General features: G+C 45.9%; 1 pseudogene; it reads right to left on the bottom strand.

The window, feature by feature from the left end:
• Positions 1-8,742: 8,742 nt before the first annotated feature.
• On the bottom strand, positions 8,743-12,230 carry LOC137234677 (uncharacterized; annotated as a pseudogene).
• Between the last annotated feature and the right edge of the window lie 1,327 nt (positions 12,231-13,557).

The following is a 13,557-nucleotide window of genomic DNA, read 5'->3' as shown; positions in this document are numbered from 1 at the left end:
ACCGAAGGAAATCCACCCAAGCCTGTGTTGCGTGCGGAACTTTGGCCCTGTGCATCGAGTCCGCTATCCATACGTACCGCTCCTGCCAGCATTCCGTGTCAGTGATGTGGTGTGTGACTGCTGCGTTCGCCAGGCCGAGTAGGTACCAGTGTTTGGCTACGTTGTGGGGCGCAAGGATCACGCTCTTGCCAAACAGGTCGACGTTCCGGACCCAGCGGTGTATGCGTCGGTAATTTTCCTCCGTTTTCCTCTTCTGGGTCAGCTACCAGATCACGAAAGGGCTGAGAGTCGTATTGTGTTGTCCGTGTTGCTCTTCCAGCCCCTTTGCCCAAGCGTCAATGACGGTATCGGTTAGCCATCTAGATCCCTTGAGGGCGTTGAGGTCAGTCCCGTAGAGTGTTATGCCGCCTGGTCCTGCCGGGAATATTGTTTTGGTCGTTTCCCTCTCTGGTGGGCCTGTGTCCTCATTCGAGGAGAGCTCAATGATCGCTTGCTGTTGTTGTTCCGGTGGGCCTGTGTCTTTGCCAGGGGAGACCTCGATGGCTGCCGGCAACTGCCCTGCCTCCACGTCTATCCTACCCAGTGTGGTTGTTAGTGGTGATGTGCTGGTCTTGTTGTGGGCCTTGGCCGCGACTTCCTCCCATTTAGATATGCGCGTGGTGCGTGTCACGAGTTCCGTTGCCCGTCTGGCTGCTTCCGCCGCGCGTCTGATGTTGGTGCTGGCATAAGCTGCGGCTGACTCGGTGTTCGTGGTGTTGGTGTAGGTGTCTGCAGTGTTTGGTGATGTAATGGTGCGTGCGAAGTCAGCGTACGTGTTTGCGTGTGTAGTTGCACGCAAGTTGTTGACGTCGCCGCATGTGGTGTTCGGTGGTGTGATGATACGTGCGACGTCAGCGTACGTGTTTTCCCGTTTAGTTGCACGCGTGTTGCTGACGTCGGCGCCAGTAGCGCTTGGTGGTGTAACGTTGCGTGCGACGTCAGCGTACGTGTTTGTGCGTGTGGTACCACGCGTGTTGCTGACGTCGGCGCCGGTAGCTCCTTCCAGCAGTACTACTCTGGGGCGCTTTGCTTCCTCCTCCTCGTAATGCTGGCGCATACGCTTGACGCTGTTGTTTAGTTTGGCGTTATGGCTCTCCATCTTAAGTTGTTGGTTTTTTTTTTTTTTTTTGAAAAAGGAAATTCGTAACAAAAGAAGAAAGAAAAAAGGTGACCACACACCTCGGCGGTTTGCGGTAGAATGACCAGTGCTTGCTTATCCTCCCATCCTTGATATTAATTAATAATATAAAATATTGTACTCCCTGAATTTGTTTGGTTTCACGCGATGATCTCTGCTGTATGATATGCTTTTAGTTCCGCGATGTTGACAGTTTTTTCCTTTCCTCCGTTGGGTTTTCGTATTTTGAGTATCACTGGGGATACATATCCTAGGATTTGGTAGGGTCCGTCATGTTTGGGGGCCAACTTTGCCGCGAAATTTTCTCCGGCCTTGGAGAGATGGTGTTCCTTTGCGAGCACTAGTTCGCCGACTACGGGGGTCCATTGTCTCCGCCGTAGATTGTAATGCCGTGCTTGGTCTGCCGCTGCTCGTTCCATGTTCTGCCTCACTATTCTGAATGCCTCTTGCATTCTGTCGGATTTTTCTTCTGCCGTGGTGGTGGCTGTGCCCGTCCCCAGGTTGATCTCGTCAAACAATGCCCCTGGTAATCGCAGTTCCCGTCCTTGTACGAGGAAGGCTGGACTGTACCCTGTGGTCGCGGTTACACTGGTGTTGATGGCCAGCTCGATCTCTGGGAGAAAGTCGTCCCATTTGTTGTGTTGTGATTTGGTGAGTTGTGCTATGATTCTCTTGATTGTCCTGTTCACCCGTTCCGTCGGGTTTTCTTGCGGAGTGTAGGGCGCCGTGAATTGTTGTCGTATCCCCATTTCCCTGAGGTAACGCTGCCACATTGTGCTGGTGAACTGGACGCCGTTGTCCGATATCAGTATCTTGGGAGCACCAAATCTTGCTAGGATGCGTTCTCTGAACGCGCGGCAAAGGCCCTATGCTGTCGCACGCCTCATGGGGGCCAATTCCATCCATTTGCTGAAGCGGTCGAAAAATACTAATAACATCGTGTTCCCGTGTGTGGATCGTGGGAGTGGTCCGACGAAATCGACACACACCGTGGCGAATGGTTCTTGGGCCACCTGTGTGAGCATCTTTCCTGCTGGTTTTTGCTGTGCCTCCTTGTATTTCTGGCAAGACTCGCACTGCCGTACATATCGACTGATGTCCGGAAACATGCCGGGCCAGTAATACCGATTGGCAATCCGTGCTACCGTCCGGCGGATGCCCATGTGTCCAGCGCTTGGGATGTTGTGGTTTTCTTCTAACACTCGTTGTCACAGTGGTGTTGGTACACAAAGTTTCCAAGGGACCGTTTCCTCATCGTGTGACCGGCAGGGAATATGGCGGTACAGTTGTTCATCTTGTATCATGTAGTCAGAATATTTCTCGGGGTTAGTACGCACTTCATTCACGCGCTTGTGCCACCACTTGCATGGTCGCTTTGTTGTCATTGCTAGGCGTAGGGTATCCAGTGGCTGCCGTGATAGTGCGTCCGCTACCAGGTTCAGCTTCCCTTTCCTGTACTCGATGTCGAAAGTGTGTTGGTGAAGCTCCAAGGCCCATCGTGCTATACGGCCTGAAGGGCTTTCGATGGAGTTTAACCACTTTAGAGACATATGGTCCGTGATTACCTTGAATCGGTATACTTCCAAGTATGGCCTCGTCTTGCGTATTCCCCAGACGATCGCGAGGCATTCCTTCTCGGTAGGCGAGTAGTTGGTTTCCGCCTTGTTGAGTTTCCTGCTGGCGTAGGCGATCACGCGTTCCCCGCCTTCCAAATCCTGTGTCAATACAGCGCCTAGCCCGAAATTGCTCGCGTCCCTTTGCAAGGTGAAGGTCTTGGTGAAGTCCGGACAGGCAAGTATCGGTACTACCGTAGTTTTTGCTTTAAGACCTCGAAGGCTTCCTGTTGTTCGGCTCCCCACTTCCAGTGTTTGCCTTTTTTCAGCAGGGTTGTGAGTCGTCCGTACCAAGATGCTATACCGAGATATTGACGCACCTCTTTCGCGTTCGTTGGTGGTTTCAGGTCTTTGATGGCTGCAACTTTCTCGGGGTCGGTGTGAATTCCCCTGTCGCTTACTACGTGTCCTAGGTATCGAATTTCTTTCTTGAAAAACTCGCATTTCTCCGGATTTATTCTGGGGTTGGCGCGCTGTAGTCGTAGCATCACTTCTTTCAGGTTGCGAATGTGCTCCTCCAAGGTGGATCCTATGATGATTATGTCATCGAGGTAAGCGAAAGCGTAGGGTTCCATCTCCGGTCCAATAACCTGATCTAGTGCTCTTTGAAACGTTGCAGGTGCGGAGTGTAGGCCGAACGGCATAACGCGCCACTGGAATAACCCGCGTCCCGGTACCGTGAAAGCTGTGTAAGGACGGCTCTGGGGCTCCAGTGGTATTTGCCAGTAGCCATTTTTCAATTCCAAACTGCTGATATACTTCGCCCGTCGTAGCTTGTCCAATATATGTTGTATTCTGGGTAAGGGGTACGCGTCGGGAACGGATCGGGCGTTAAGCTGCCGATAGTCCACGCATAACCTCCACTTCCCGTTTTTCTTCTTGGCTAGTACGATTGGTGCGCTGTGTGGGCTACAGGATTGCTCGATGCATCATTTCTGAAGTAATTCGTCAATTTCGTTGTTGATGATGGTCTGCATAGCTGGGTTGCGTGGGAAATAACATTGCTTGATAGGGCGGTCGTCCGTCAGGATAATCCTGTGCTCGGCTATTGTCGTCACCCCAATCATGCTCTCGAATTTTCGGAGTTCCTTTGTTAGAAAACCGCGCACTCGTTCCGCTTCTTCTTGTATGCCGTCGTCGTTGTTTTGCATAATGCCGTCGTGCTTGAAGTTACTGCTGCTCGGTGCTGTTATACTCTGAATGGTTCCAGATGAGGCTCCAGGGGTGTCGTACCTGGCGATATCCGTTCTTGATGATGTTGAATTTTGAATAGTCCCAGGGCTGTCGTACCTGGCGATATCCGTTCTTGATGATGTTGAATTTTGAATAGTCTCAGGGCTGTCGTACCTGGCGATATCCGTTTTGGCTGATGGTGTACTGTGAATAGTCCCAGGGCTGTCGTACCTGGCGATATCCTTTCTTGATGATATTGAACTTGGAATAGTCCCAGGACTGTCGTACCTGGCGATTTTCGTTCTTGATAATATTGAATTTTGAATAGTCCCAGGGCTATCGTACCTGGCGATATCCGTTCTGGCTGATGGTGTACTGTGAATAGTTTCTGGCGCGGCTCCCGGATTCGGTGTGTGCTGGGCAAGGGGTCTGGTTAGCATGAGGTGGCCTTCTCCACATGATATGTTGGCTCCCATGCTTCCTAGCGTATCTAGGCCCAGTATGATGTCATCGATCGCTCCGGGCATGACGTGTAAAACTGTGTGGAGTGACGCTTCTCCGAGGCGTACCTCAGTCCTTATGGCGTCGAAGATGGTAGTGCTAGTCCCGTCTGCCATCGTTATTTTTGTGGCCACTCTCACCATTTCTCCGCTTCCCGAGTTCACCACACGTTCTGCTAAGCTGCTCGAGACGAAACTTCTTAATGCCCCTGTGTCGATGACTGCCTCGGCTGATTCCGCGCCGAGCTTGTCTACGGCGTAGAGGCGACCGTGCTCTTGGTACATTGTTACTGCCAATTCGGCGCTGGGTTCCTTGGGCTCACTGCGCCTTGTTCTTCGTGAAGCCCTCTGTCGTTTCCCTGACGTCGACGGCAGCATTGTGCGTATATCACTGCGGCCACACTCCCAGCAAAAAATTTTCTGTGGGTTTCGGCACCTATTGGTGTCATGTCCTCGTTCGCCGCATCTTCTGCATATGCCGTTGGGGTCGTATCTCTAATTGCCTGGAGGCGTGCGGTTCGTTAGGTCCGGTGGTGGTGGTGGTTGTGTTGCAGGTTTTGATGGTGACACCCGGGTTGTGTCACCGGCGATGTGTCGCGTAACTTCGCGGTGATGTCCGCCTGATGATCTGTGATAGTCCTCGCGTATGTTCTCGTATTCTTCGGCAAGTGTCAGGAGCTCTGCGAGATTTGTGAAGTCCCTCCGACGAATGTAAAGTTGGTAATCGGGGTGGCTGTTACGGAAGATTCGTTCCAGCCGCTGTTCGCTGGTGTACCCTGCGTGTCTCATCAAGCTCTGGATTCCTAGTACGTAGTCCTTATACCTCTACTTGTTGTGCTGCCTTCGTTGGCGTATGTCGTCGTCGAGCCGCTCGAAGTACCTGACTGGTAGGAAGAAACGTAAAAAATCCTTTTTGAAGCTTGTCCACTCTCCCCAGTGCGCATTGTTGTTGCGGTACCATTGTAGCGCGGCGCCCCCTAGTAGCTCGGGCATGGTTTTTGGCAGGAGGTCCACGTTTAGCGCGTACACTTCGGCTATCTCCTCTAACCGTTCGATGAACGCTAACGGGTCCCGTCCGCCTTCATACTTTATGGACCACTTTCTTACCTGGTCGATGATGGGCGCGAACACCACGGTCGGTGCTTGAGTTACCTGGCATGTATAGTTCATGGCTGGTGCCGTCATTCCCGCTGGTAAGTACGGTTGCGTGGGTTGAGATGTGCCGGTTGATGATGCCGTAATTTCTGATGGTACGTGCTGTCGTGTGGGTACTGTACTCCTGGGAGGTGCCTGAGATGTACCGTTGGGTGGTACCGCTATTCCTGATGGTAAGTACAGTTGTGTGGGTACTGTATTCCTGGGAGGGAACGCGAGTTGAGTTTGTTCTACCGTTGTAACGACGACCTTCGGTGTGCCTCCTCCGTTCGACGGGGTCGGTGTCTTAACCTCATTTACGTCGCTCATGTGCGTGGTCTCCTTGTAGGTGGCTTGTAGGGATAAAAATATTCCGTGGATTTCCGAGTCCGTATTTGCCTTTGAAACCAGTGCTGCTATGCGCTTTCGGATTTCTCGGGTGGTACCTGTCTGCTCAATACCCAATTCCTGTGTGATGGATATCAGCTGCTCCTTTGAAATGTTGTCTAACCACGAGGTATCGATCTGGTCGAACATTTTGTGGTTAGGTTTCTCGTCAGGAATGTTCTTCTGACGTGATAACGATTTGCAGGGTCCCTGCTCGGGCGCCAATTGTAACGAAGCTTTTTCGTGCCCCGTTGCTTCTTTGATATTTGCTGGGGTATACTCGCCGTGCCCAGGGTTCGTTTACAATAAATTTGTATTTAAGGGGCACCTTGACAATCGATTTAATATAAAAACTTCACTCTCTTTATTGGTTCTAAATTCTATAATATAAACTAAAACGTGTTTGTATACTTCATTTTCAACTTCACTTGGATTATCTTGCGGTATCCTTGATTGCGGTGGCGGGCCTTAGCGGTCCGGCCGTATTCCGTTAGCTGGGTCCCGTTAGTATGTGGCGTCAGTGCCTTGACGCGCCTTATGGCGGCGTCTCTCTCTGCTGCGGTGCTCTATCGCGCCTTACGTCGGCGTCTACTTGTATTGCTGAGGCGATGCTCTGTCGCCGTGTTCCGTTAGACGGGTCCCGTTAGTATGTGGCGTCGGTGCCTTGACGCGCCTTACGTCGGCGTTTACTTGTATTACTCTGCTGCGCCTTGCGTCGGCGTCTACTTGTATTGCTGGTTGCTGGGTGATTCTCTGCCACGCCTTGCGTCGGCGTCTACTCGTATTTGCTGGGCGATACTCTGTCGTGCCCTATGTCGGCGTTTACTTGTATTACTCTGCTGCGCCTTGCGTCGGCGTCTATTTGTATTGCTGGTTGCTGGGTGATTCTCTGCCACGCCTTGCGTCGGCGTCTACTCGTATTTGCTGGGCGATACTGTGTCGCGCCCTACGTCGGCGTTTACTTGTGTTACTCTGCTGCGCCTTGCGTCGGCGTCTATTTGTATTGCTGGTTGCTGGGTGATTCTCTGCCACGCCTTGCGTCGGCGTCTACTCGTATTTGCTGGGCGATACTCTGTCGCGCCCTACGTCGGCGTTTACTTGTATTGCTGAGGCGATGCTCTGTCGCCGTGTTCCGTTAGACGGATCCCGTTAGTATGTGGCGTCGGTGCCTTGACGCGCCTTACGTCGGCGTTTACTTGTACTGACGGAGGTGAGCGGGTGTCACCTGTCGCGGTTGCGCGTTACTATGGCGGGGCCTTTGGTCTCTGGGGGTGATGCGTAGAGAAGATCAACCGCAATAACTATTCCACGACTCGCTCCTATGAAGTGGATTCCTATTGCATAGAGAAGGTCAACTGCAATAGGGATATACTTCGCTAGTAGCTCTGGTCACGACCACAGCTCCTTGCTGACTGACTTTGCTGCCGCGCTCTGCGCTGGTTTACGTGCGTTGCCGCTCAGTTGCGGCCTCTGCCGGCGTACTTCTACCTACGGAGGTGAGCGGGTGTCACCCGTCGCGGTTGCGCGTTACTGTGGCGGGGCCTTTGGTCTTTGGGGGTGATGCGTAGAGAAGGTCAACCGCAATCACCATTCCACGACTCGCTCCTAGGAAGTGGATTCCTATTGCATAGAGAAGGTCAACTGCAATAGGGATATACTTCGCCAGTAGCTCTGGTCACGACCACAGCTCCGTGCTGACTCACTGCTGGTTTACGTGCGTTGCCGCTATGTTGTGGCCTCTGCCGGCGTACTTCTACTGACGGAGGTGAGCGGGTGTCACCTGTCGCGGTTACGCGTTACTGTGGTGGGGCCTTTGGTCTCTGGGGCGTGATGCGTAGAGAAGGTCAACCGTGCGTAGAGCCTTTTGTGGCCACTTGTTGTGTTAATGTCGTGTCAAATATGTTGTGGGGTCGTTTTGTGTGGGCCAAATTAATGAGGATTTATTTGGTCCTCACAGCAGTCCTTTTTAAGATATATTTAAAAAAAACGGCAACGAAATGAGTAAAATAAAAAAAAATACAGGTGATGGAATCGAATTATTTAAGAAAAATTGTTGGGCCCTATACCGAATTTAAATTACTAGGATTTAACGACTACGCCGAAGTTAGGGTTAAATTTTCGAAGATGTTTTTCAATCCTTTTTGAAAAGTGGGCGAACAACTTACATCAAACAGTTTTGGTGGCTTGACAAACTCTTGGATTGTGTTTCTGCCATGAAAAGTTTCTCAGAAAAAAGTCATCTGCCAAAACAGATGCGTTCGGAGTCGGCTAAAAACGTTTAGGATGACCAATCAGTGGGTACAATAAAAAACAGCACACCACATATTGGAAGAGAAGCAATCTGAATCTCCCCAGATATTTACCGAGAAAAAACACTATTATTATCTTGGTAGGATATATAGGATCATACTCAACAGTTAACTTGGCTGCTTACGGGTTAAAATATATACTTCATGTTCTTGTAAATTTGTACATAATTGTAGGGCTGGACTAATTTTTCCTTTGAGGAAAATCAAGTATTTTTGTTATTAAAGATCTTTTAACTAAAAAAAATAAACACCACCCTCTACTACTGCTAACTTAACGTACTTCATTTTTATACACAATATTTATTTTAAAAAATTATACAAAACATATTTTGAATTTTGACATTTTTTAATAACTGTGGAACCTTTTAACCTCAATCATCCCAAGTACTACATAGCAGCCAAGGAAATATTTGTACCCACAAAAATATAAAAGAATAACGAGAATTTATTTATTCTTTAGGTGCTGCAATATCCAATTCGCTTTCTGCACGTTTCTCTGCTTCAATTTTTTCCTCAACCGCCTCAAGTCGTTTATTCATAGCCCCCAAGTGATTCGAATAAATTATTTTGTATTTCACCGTACCTCTTCATAGCCAAGATCAGATTTTCTTCGATTAATTCCGCCTCTTGTGCAAATTTTGTATTATCCTCTGCATGTCGTTTTAGCTTTTCAGTACGTTCACCCGGTATACTGCGAAAATATTCAGCACCGAGTGTATGTATGTATGTAGGTATGTATTTATTTAATGATCAAAATTATTAGTACAATAAGATTTGAGGTCTTTTATAGTACAACATGAAAGGAAAGATAGTTATAAGTAGAAGTACAAAAAGAAAATAAACAGTTACATGATACTGATATAAACAGATATATATATATATATATTGTAAGCCTATCCATAAAACCTAATTTGTAATTTGTAATTTATTCTAGTATCGTGATCAAATACGCGGCCAGTCTACATACTATTATCAGAAAAATAGTTATAGACAACATTCTTATAGTTGCTCCTACTTATACTATTTCTTATAGCATTGGGAATAGAATTCCAGGTACGTATAGTGTTCACGAAGAATAGTCTAGTCGACGCAACAGATTTAAATGTGGGTACTATAAGGTCGTTTGAACGAGCAGATCTTGTGAAAGAAAGCTTATTATAAAGATATAGGGGCGTCTTAGTGAGCATGAGTCGGAAAAGGAAAATGCAGTCCTGGCTTTGAGATAGTCGGATATTTGACATCCCAGAAGGCTAGATTTCCAACGGGATATGTGGTCGAACTTCGAAAGCCCATACACATAGCGTATTATATGGTTAAAGGCCACGTCTAACCGATGAGCCGAGTGCGAGTCTAGCTTATTGTATATCAACTCGGAAGATGTCAAATAAGGTAAAATTAATTGGATAGCCAATTTATGGCGGATTTTACGAGGAGTAAACATCGCCGATAGCCTCAGATTTCGCAGTGCGCCATACACCCTTCCTATAGCCTGGTTAATGTGGTCAACACAAGTCAAACTGGAGTTAACTACAAAGCCAAGGTTTGTAATTTTACTCACCAGTTTAATTTGGTCGGTACCAATACAAATCGGTGGGATACCCGTCTCAGCCAACTTTTTCTTTGATATAGTTAAGACGTAAGTTTTATTTGCGTTAAGACGAAGCCCGTTGTGATTAGCCCAATGGAAAATTTCTGAGATGTCAGCGTTAAGTTTAGAACAGAGATCATCGACGTCATCAATACGACTAGAAAGGTAAAGCTGAACATCGTCTGCATAAGCGTGCATAGGAACAAATTTACAGACTGTAAAAATGTCGTTGATAAATAAGCTAAACAGCAACGACCCAAGAATTGACCCCTGAGGCACACCGCAGACTACTGCACTAAGTCGTGACATCTGGGACCTTATAATTACCCGTTGGTATCGGTTGGCTAAATAACTTTTAATTGACGCTAATGAATTGTAACTAAAACCAAAGTAGGACTTCAGCTTAGCGCAGAGCAAATCGTGGTCAACTGAGTCAAATGCCTTGGAAAAGTCAAGCAGACACAGCAACGTTAGTAAGTTTTCATCGAAGTGACTACGAATATCGTCGAGGATCTTAAGCATAACTGTTGCACATCAATGATTAGCCCTAAATCCAGACTGCAAAGGTGACAGAAGTTGATATCTCTGCACGTGGTTTGAGATTTGTTCGGCTATTAATGCCTCAAATGCTTTGGACAGGGCAGGCAGTATACTAATAGGACGGAACTCAGAAGGAGTGTCGGCATACTTCTTCTTTGCAATGGGTCGAACTGATGCAATATTCCATTGATTAGGGAGCAAGACGAAGTAATGCAATGATTCACAATATGAGTTACGGCTCCAATGATGAATGGTAACACCATTTTTATAAATCTTATGGGAATCCCATCCACACCAGTAGCATTCGATTTAATTTTTGATATACACTTTATGACGTCCAAGTCCGATACAGCTTCAAATTCAAACGTATTACTGGAACAACAGGCGTTATCGGGGGGATAAACGCACGGTGAGCGCCAGGAGTAGGGCAGATAACAAAGGCTTCATTAAGCAGGTCAGGATCTAGTGTGTAAGCTTCATCATTGTCCCTACCACATACACGCAGGCGTTTAAGGTTACGCCATAAAACATTAGGAGGCAGGGAGGGGTCAAGCTTGGCAACAAAAAATTACGCTTTTCACTTCTGATAACGGAAGTTGCTCTGTTCCTGGCGGCTTTGAACGAATTCCAGTTAGACTGGTAAGGGTTTGCTTTCCATTTAGATAAAGCCTTGTTACGCGCCTTGATTGCTGCCAACACTCTAGGCGTGAACCAGGGCGAAACCGATGATTTTTTCTTACCAAATCGCTCGGGGACATGCTTGTTAAAAATACTTAGCAGATTCTCATTTAGGAACTCAAGCTTATCATTAACACTACTAAAATACCAACAATTGGACCAGTTCACATAGCTAACATCCATAGCCAATAAGTTCATGTCAATGTTTCGAAAGTCCCTAAATGAGAACGTGACTTCAGACTCACGTTGTCCAAGATTTATGTCAAGTGTACAGAATATTAAGTCATGATCCGATATAAATGCAAATTGGTCAAACGCAGAGACAGAGGAAAGTTCAGAGACAATAAAATAGTTCAATAAGCTTGGGTTATTTATGTTGGAATACCTTGTGGGAATGGATGAATTTACTACAGAGAGACCAAACACAGACAAATTGTTCAATAAGCTAGAAGTATTGGAGTCACGAACAAGAAGATTAACGTTAAAATCACCGCATAAGATTATACTTTGGTAATCAACAACAAGCGGAGATAGGGAGGCAAAGAACGGCTCAAGACTTATATCCCTTTTTGGGTTGTATACGCAAGACAGGAGGGCTGTGGAGAATCTGTCAGACAGCTCAACAAACAAATATTCTACGGCACAGGGCTCAGATCGGGATAATACTTTCATATTAATATTATTTTTACAGTAAATAGCTATTCCGCCTCCTTTTTTACTACATCTGTAATGACGAACCATTGTATAATTTTCAAGGGAAAAGTGCATGTCAAGTTGTTTGATGCGTTCCAATTGATCAAACTCCTTGTAAATCTGGAGCTATAGAGTTCAGGTTTACCTCTTTCGAGCGCACTTGCTGGGTTATCTCTAAAAAATTGTGATCTAAATATTTTTCCAGCTCAGGAGCACGTGAAATGGTTTTAGTGATTTGTTCTCGGTTGCCAATAACTCCATTTAACATACTATTGACTGTTAGAAAGGAGTCAACAATTGTTTCTGATGGAGTACCTGCAGATTTATTGAACTCAGCGGTATCAGTTTGCAGTGGCTGTATTGCCATCTTCGCAAAGTGGATCCAATACGCGGTTGAGAGAATCTATCCTTTTTTTCAAGTATATTCAGAACTTCCATTTTTTCATGTTCTGTGTTGCTTACTTTTTAGGAATTCATAGTTGCCTTTTCCGTAGACTGAAGTATTTTAAAAGCTATTTTTATAAAATCTATATTTCCGAAGTTATTTTTGTATATTATATAGTATATTATTTTGTGTAGAAAACTAGTTTATTAGAAAACTACAACAAGGACGCTTTTTCGGTAAATAATTGCTTAATATCACAACAATGCCTCATTTAGGCCTGCGTATTTGCACTTTTTTAATCCTTCCATGTAATTAGATTTCTCATGGCTCTTTAAAAGGTAGAATACATGTCCTGAATTCTAAAAAACTGTCCACCAGATCCTATTTGACCTCTTCTGTTGAGCTTTTACTCACGGAATCGTATTTTCTTGGTTTAAAAAACTTGAGTAAAAGTTTGTTCGGTTTACGGCTGATCATCGCCAATCAAATCAATTCATCGCGTCCAAATGTTCACGCAAACTTTTATGAACCCACTAAATATTGCAATAAATTGATGTCAAAAAGACCAACGTACAATAATGTTCAATGTTTTATGCACGGAAAAGAAAAAACAGCTGTTTTTGTTATCTATAGATAACATGGCACTATCGATAGTTTTATTTTAGGAAAACCATCGATTTTTGTCTGTCGAATGTTGGGAGTGGTATGAAAAGACGCGCTTCGACCTCATGCGCGGTTTCACCTCATCTGAGGCACATACAATTGTATGAGAGCAACCGAAATTGAATTTCTGCGGAAAAGCTAACGTGCTTTCCAATTTTCGTTTTGAGGGACTTTTTGGTTTGACATTTGCATACATGTTTTACATTGTCGCAACGCATTCTTGTTTCGGTTAGGGCATAAAAAGGTCATTTATGTTCGTGCGTTAAGCGAACGCAATGCGTTTTTATTAGGTTGGCCTGTAAAAGTGTTGCTTTATCCAACAATATTGTCGCCTTGTTATAAACCAAATGAAAAAATGGAACCTATTTTAGTTGCAGATTTTTGACATAATTTCCTTTAAAAAAAATCAAATAACTTTAATACTGTAGCGAATAATAGCATCACTGAATAATCATAGCAATAAAAACATTAAAGCAAGCACACTTCTGTACATGAATAGATCAATCATCATTTACAAACATACACACAAGACAGCGAAGAGGTATCTCACACACACACATGTGGTCATCAGCCGAAGTAGTTACTCACACATATACACACATATGGCTATGGGAAAGGCGTGGACTACAGATATACATCTATATAACTGGTAACCAAGCATGAAATACAATTTTTCTCGAACACATTTTCGCGAAATTACTAGACCTTAGGAGAAAC

Source organism: Eurosta solidaginis, chromosome X (genome assembly GCF_040869045.1).
Source record: "Eurosta solidaginis isolate ZX-2024a chromosome X, ASM4086904v1, whole genome shotgun sequence".
In the NCBI taxonomy this organism is placed as follows: Eukaryota; Metazoa; Arthropoda; class Insecta; order Diptera; family Tephritidae; genus Eurosta; species Eurosta solidaginis.
The sequence above is the reverse complement of the archived record's forward strand: the minus strand, read 5'-3'. Positions and strand labels throughout refer to the sequence as shown.